The sequence below is a fragment of the Lytechinus pictus genome, chromosome 5 (genome assembly GCF_037042905.1).
Source record: "Lytechinus pictus isolate F3 Inbred chromosome 5, Lp3.0, whole genome shotgun sequence".
In the NCBI taxonomy this organism is placed as follows: Eukaryota; Metazoa; Echinodermata; class Echinoidea; order Temnopleuroida; family Toxopneustidae; genus Lytechinus; species Lytechinus pictus.
In genome coordinates this window covers 3,080,188-3,087,990 of record NC_087249.1, presented here as the reverse complement: position 1 = coordinate 3,087,990, position 7,803 = coordinate 3,080,188, and positions in this window count along the sequence as shown.

The following is a 7,803-nucleotide window of genomic DNA, read 5'->3' as shown; positions in this document are numbered from 1 at the left end:
GTCTCCTGAATTGTGTGGCAGTGCTGGCCTTTGTGGCGTTTTTCCATGATTTTAGAGAAAACAAATTATGGTCAAGGTGTTTTTGCTGAAAATTCTGACACTGCTTTGTGAAGAAAAAAAAATGTGTGTAAATGCCCCTCATATGAAATAAATGTAAGGAAAGTCGCTTGTGCTCAGAATAGAAACTCAAGATTACATTGTTATTAGATAGGGAAATAGGGCTAAAACAACTGTTTTTAAAAAGAAAATACATCTAGATGTTTATTTCAAAGAAAGTAAAAGTTTTCATACATACCTGCATAGCTAAAGACCAGAAGGAAATAGGCTTGCAATTCTGAACTTCTGAACTCTTTTATGAACATTACTTTAATCAATACTTGGGCTCTGTTTTCAATTTTTGAAAGCAATGATTTGTTTGATTCTATATAAAATTGCAGTCTATGAGAAGCATAGATAAAGTGCAAAATACTTAGAGAATTTACTTTTCATTCGTGAAAACGGAAAAGGAGGAGTTGATAATATTCTTAAACAACCCTAATCCTTCTTTTCAAGGAGAACGAATATCCCATCACATCTAAAAGAAGTCTCCCAATTAAATTACAAACAATCATAGTTATACATTTGCGTGGTGATCCAAATTTAAACAAATACTTTTTCGAAGTTTTTCCCCATTACTCCTTGTATCCATTTGGGAGGGGGATGGGCCGTTGGTTCGTCAAGCATGACATGAAAACTAAAAAATCAATTTAGCAGGAAAACCATCAGATTACCGGAGGTGGTTCAATAAACATAGGTAGTGGGATGTTTATTGGCTTCCCATCCTGTTGCCGTGGAAATGATACATTATTGGATTAATATCATCTTCTTCACCCTTCTAATCAATGTTGACAGTGATGTAGGCAACATTCTGAAAAGGTCAAACCTTGATAATGAGGTCAACTTTCGACTCTAATCCGAAAGCCATGATCTTATTTCATGTCAAGTTCAAGAGTGAGATGACATTTTTTCTTGGAGGGGGGGGGGTAAAAGATGATTGATTTTATAATGAAAAAGAAAATTTGTGTTAAAGAATCATGCCTTTGCCAGCCTTTCAGCGGCTTACCCTCCTCTATCCTCTCACCTACTTTCTTTCTCTTTTTTTTCATTTACGCTGGCAAATACTAGAGAAAAATATGTGTACAGTTAAAATGGATATGTAGTTTGTATTTTGTTGATAATTTCATTATATGATAATTTTCAGGGATTAAAAAAAAAGATATCAAAGTGGGGAGTTTGTGATCATTCTAATGGTAACATGCCATCATAATTTTACAAATATCCAAAGTCCGTATGCCAGAGAGCAATGCTGACCAAACTATCGGCAAGCATTTGTAACAGTTATTGAGGTCATGGCTTCAACAAAAGACAAAAAATGTTGAAAACGCAATTATTTGAAAATTAACGAGGCCATGTCTTATTTATTTTTGTAATTAGAGGGAGGGAAGGAGAGACCCCTATTGCCAGCAAGTTTGGCCTAGTTTACACCTCCTTATAGCCCCGACGCCAAGTGTCTTGAATTGGGCTATATGATTCAAGTGCAGACCAGTGATTTGCAAATTGTTGGATTTATTAATCTGCAGGACATTTCCTGCTATCAAAACCAATCATTTTGATGTCTCAATCGTGTTTAATAGGTCGATAGAAGTGGAGTGATTTAGCAGAACTCAAGATCATAGTCATGGTGAAAACCTCAGGCAAATACCAGGTGATAATTTTGAGTTCAGATAAGTAACTGTCAGGATCAAATAATATTTGGAATGATATGTCAGATGCGCTTTAGGCCAGTGCATTGAAGGTTTGTGTAATAAACAGTTTTAACATTCTCATCATTCATGTATATAGCGTGTAAAATATGGTATAATCATAATTTCATCTTCATATTTAGATGTATACCATCTTATGTTGTGCGTGCTTTGCAGAATTTGTATTTGGTATTTGAAAACTCTTTCTGAAACTTCATTTGTTCAAAGTTATTATAGCCCTGCTAAATACCTTGTGAAGCCTTGCATCAGCTTTCATGTATGACTACAAAGTTGTTGAAATGTGTTCCATTATGATGCTAAAGAAAACTTTAAAAAGACAATCCTAATTCGATTTGCTGCCTGGCTCTTGAAGAAGTCATTGTGATAATGTACTAGGACACTTTGGTATTTGGTTGTCTTCATTTTGACCGGGTCATGCCTGGAAAGTGCTTCAAGATTTCCATTGACTAGTCCAAGTCTAGTGGTGTAAGACTCCAGGAAGATCTATTAGATCTAAATAAGATTAGGGATCCCTCTCTGAGTACCCTTAATGAAAACACTGGAAGTCACGTCCCTGTAATTGCCATGGGCATTCCTCTTCCCATTCTGAACTTGGTAGAGAGGTATGTGATGGGCTATTAGTAGGTAAAGGACTGACTGATGATCATGGTGACTTCCAGAGCTATACTTGGGATTGTTGGAGATGACAGGAAAATGGAGGAAATGAGTGATTGTGATAATACCAATGGATGTCATCACTTCCATCAGAGCGTGATGTTGATCTGATGATTGATGTCCCTTGTTAGAGGCATGTTCATTGCCCTTTAATTCAATGATATTTAAATTACTCTTTAGAGAGTTAAGCGAACAAAAAAGGAGTGAAAACTTATTTCGAATAATCTATGACATGTCAATATTCTCTCTAATACAAATGATTTCTTACAAAAATATTTTGTAATGATAGTAATGATATGATATGATGATGATGTCGATGATGATGACAACAATGATGATGATGCTGATGGTGATGTTGATGATGATGACGGTGAAGATGATTATGATGGTGGTGGTGGTTATGATGATGATGAAAGTGGTGGTGAATGATGATGATGATAAGAATATTAAATGCAAATCATGTTGAGACAATACACAAAGTGTTCATCCATGCACTTACAAAGCGAAAAATTCATTAAATTTAAAGCATAGCAATAATTTAGGCATATTTGTGAAGTTTTATTAAAGATATTGTTTTTGATCATTCAACACAACAAAACGCATAAGGGCTTGGTAATGGTTATCAACAGAATATGAACCCTTAACTGTAAAAATGAGGCCAAATTAACTCGCCTTTAAAGAAAGACGAAACAGATGTCCTAGTCTTAGATAATTCAAGATTTTGAAGTTTTACAAGTAAATGCCCAGTGGATGCTTTCAGAGAGGTTTTTCCATCTGAGTGTTTGTCCAGTGCGCTTGGAAATTATCTGTCACCATAGAAAGTGGTACTGGGTTATTTTTTTCAGTATCCATATGTATTTTGTTCAAAAGATTATCCCACAAAGAGATGTAGAGTAAAGTTTTTTCTTCAGCAGCAAAGCAAAGCCTGGCGATATCTATCCAAATGGATTGAAGGCCTATGCTTCACTGTTTGTTTTTCATTTCCATCTTCTAATGTTTCACATAGATGTCTATATTATTTAGTGGCCTAGCTGGAATCCAATACCAAAGTCACACAAATCCCCATGCATCCCCTTGCGGTAGCTCAAAAAATGATGTGATCAAACTTTAAAGGACATCCACAATTAAATTTCTTCACTATTTAGGGTATACCTCCTAGTCAATTTTTGACTTGAATGAAATACTGAAGTCGAAACCAAATTTGAGAATTATCTTAAATTAAAGTCTATTACATCCAAATATATTACAGGCTAATTATCTATGTGTTAACCCCATGAGGACCATTTTTGTATGTGGAACCATACAAAATGGGCCTCTTGCAACCTCTCTTACCATTGCCTTTTGCAAGGAAAGTTACATATGACCACTATCTTTTAGTTGATAATCCTTGATTTGATTTATGATGATCTATAGATATACATCTTAAACATGATAATTTAAGACATTTTAAGACATTTTGGGTCAATTTCTGTTTGCTACTCAAACTGTTTGTGAGGTGTAAGGAAGATATCTCCTTTAGTCTGTGTCCTAGCTGGAATCCGATCCCGAAAGTCAAACAAATCCCCATGATACTCTCCATGGGAGTTTGCTATGGACGTCATCAGTAGTTATTAAGGTCATTAACATGCTGTTCATGACTTGGCTACAGAAGATACTTGTGAGCCAGCCAAACATCATCCCTGATAACAAGGGTAAACTGGGATTTATGAAATTGATTTAATTAAGAAGATTATTTCTTGATTGGGCTCACATGCTACAGTCAGTTACTCCTCTGTCATATCATCGTCGCATTGTCTTCTCATTCCCATCTCTCAACTAGTATCTTTATCTGAAGGGTAAACTGGGATTTATGAAATTGATTTAATTAAGAAGATTATTTCTTGATTGGGCTCACATGCTACAGTCAGTTACTCCTCTGTCATATCATCGTCGCATTGTCTTCTCATTCCCATCTCTCAACTAGTATCTTTATCTGATTTTTCAACTAAATCTTCATTTATTATCTATCTGATTCTCTTTTCTTTTTTGTGTCTCTCTAACAGTCTCTTTTTTCCTCTGTCCTTGTAAAATATTTTCAACGGATTGGATGCTGTTGGTGTGCTCTTACACTGGGCACTATCTTGGTTTTCAGTAGCGGGATCAGAGCGAGCTTGATATATTTTCATCTGGTTTTACCTTAACTCTACCAAAACCTGTTTCTAACTCTCCATTAGAATTGAGTTATTTTTATATTCCTATATGTTTGTTGTTTTGGGGAGGTTTTTCACTATGGCAATGAAAATGTAGTATTTATTTTTTTTATTTCACATATTCAAGATCCTTCAGCTTATCTCTATTCATGCTCTGAAAGGGTTTCATCAAATAGAATTTTTTTTTTAGATCAGCAGGTTTTTTTTTTTGCTCTGAAAAACATGTGATTTTGATTTATGTTTTTGTACAATGGTATTACAGTACAAAAACAATCATGATTTGATTTTCAAAATATCTTCTATTTTTATGAGACCTCTATCTTTCTCATTTTTGTAGTCTGTTAATCTTTATCATAACTGTGTTTTCTCTTGTATTTCATATCTGGCTTTTGTACTTTGTTTTATGATACTTATTAATAAATTTATCTTGTTCAAAATTCATCATTTTGTAATTCTACCATTTACAAAGTATATGGCATGGGCTTTCTCATAAAAATTTACATGATCTGAATCTTGTAATTCAAGACTTAATTCTATAATCACTTCTGTCACATAAAATCACTTCTATCTTACTTCACTCCAATTTTCTTAATTCTCTTCCTGATTTTTCCTCATGGAGTGCAAAATTGTTGATGGATCACCTTATTATCCAAATGAAAGACTCACATGCCAACAAAACCACATTGAGAAGATGATGTGAGAACTTCAATGGTGGAACTAAAAGATTCAAAGAAGATGTGAAAAATACAATAATATGTCATGCATTTTTTCAGATGGCATCTCCAAGCTCCTCAGTTTGTCATTGTCCATGAAACCAGACATCCTCTTTCATTTATGATATCAAGTGGAAGTCTTTCACCCCTGTTCCACATACATGGAATAATGTTTCCAATTTACTGAATGTAATAGCATTAGGTTCCAGTGCCCAATCCTATTATTGTGAGGAGTTTGGAGTGATATCACAACTGTGGAAAGAAGAATGAGTGCTCATGAGAAAGGGAGCATGGTGATGTTGGTAGTAGGGTGGTGTGGTAGGGTCATTATGAGGGGTGTTAGGAGTTCGTACTCGGACACCAACCCCATGTGATCATTAAGGTCCACTACGTTCACATCAGGTTTGGATTAAGAGACATGTGTCAAATTGGGGTCACAGAGTAAATTTAATCAACTCTTAATCTTCTTGCTTTACCTTAAGAACTTACCAGATCTAATGCCCCTCCTATTACTCTCTCTCTCTCTCTCTCTTTCTCTTTGTGTCTTTCTCTGACTTTCTGTCTGTTTGTCTCTCTGTGTGTCCCTGTCTCTCCTACTTCTCACACCTCATCCAGGATGAATTGGATTTGGCAGGGACTGATGAGAAATATTGGGGTTAATTTGCATAGAAGAAGTGTTTTTTTCTCCTGTGGATAAAAAAGGAGAGACGGTGGGTGGAAAGATGTGTGGGTTTTTGAATTCCGGTTATAAATAAATATAGTATCTGACAGAGCATTAGAGCTCATTTATTATACATTTAACATTGGCAGAAACAGGCTGTGGCCACATTAATGTAATACTAATAGCATTCACACTTTTTATTAGATTAATCTTTCCCCTCCAAGTCAGTGACTTGCATATCTTCATCAGAGTTTGGAATGTTTATTCATCTTGATTTCACCAGATTTAGGTTTTAAGGGTTATTTAAAAGTGCTTCACGTTGGGTTGGCTTTGAGAGTGGGATTTCACATCTATAGATAAAATCAATGGAATATTCCAGAACTATTTTTACATTATAATGTTTCCGGTCTGTGACGTACCTGTATACTGTGACGGGTATCATTAATGTTGGGAAGAAGATTTTATTTCTTCACCATTTAGACCAACCTGTAGAAGACTGAGCCCACATCAGGCTGGGGTCTTTGAAAAAAATGTGTTAGAGCATAATTAGCCGGCCTCCAACAGGCTTTTTATTTTAGTGGTGTAATGTGTTTACTCAAAACTTTTAATAGATGTAGGTTTATGCTCATTATTCTCAGTAGTGTTTTGGCGATACTTTCATTAATCTAACTTCTTTTATTTTTCAAAAGTGGGAATAAAAAGTAAAAGGTATTTGTCATTGAGAGAAACTGATAAAACTAGTTTTCATTTGTTATGTATAATAAAAGTACTTGATCATCATAATTCCTAATTCAAAGATTACTGTAAACTAAAAGTAAGCTTTGAAGTTCAAATAAGTTTGAGTCAAGAGTAAAATGAATTACAGCCACTGTGGGAGCAGGATTTCCCAACTGAAACTAGTAGGACTGTACATGTACTACATGTAAATGAGTGATTATTTTCTTACTCTAATCAGCCCTAACCAAATAAATTGTAAAGCTTTGTGGTCTTCAATGTTTGTAAAAGATCCCCCAAAATCCAGTGGCCATGAAATTACTCATTTTTGAAAGAAAAATAAAATGAATTGTTATATTTGTTTAGTATCAATTGATTGATTATTTGGGACAAATGTGGTTTGAATGAGGGTGTCCATGTGGGTGCAAAATCAATATACAGCAGCAGAATAAAAATGATGGATTGATATGAACGAATAAAGCTGTTCATGCAATTCAAGTATGATTTATTAATTTGCTTAGAGTAGAATGATAGTACAGATTTATCAGGATCATTTTGATGGTAAACCCATTCCTGTAATTCCAATACAAATTACATGTGTAAAGTTGAAGCATTGTTCATTCTTTACTAAATCTACCAGGATCACCACCCATTCCTGTAAAGCCAATAGAATTTACATGTGTAAAGTTGAATTGATTGTACATTCTTTAGTGAGCCCCTTCAAAGCTGTTGAGAGCTGTGATTTAGGTGATGACATTCCTCTCACCTTTGATCATTGATGATCCTTGTCAAGTTCAACCTAGTTTACCTAGAACTGAAGTGGATCACACTTTCTCTCTCAGATCACTCACCGTGCAATTACCAGATGATGGATTGCACAAGTTGAAAACATGTGTTCACTGTTTAACCCAAATCATTCTATTTCACTATTTTTCTTTCCTGTGAAAATATGGAATTTATCCTACTGTTTTGGTGCGATATGTATTCATTGTTACCATCAATATTTTTGCTTAATCTATTTCTGCAAGACTAAAGGCTGATGTGTGACTTATGGAAATCTTTGAATTAGT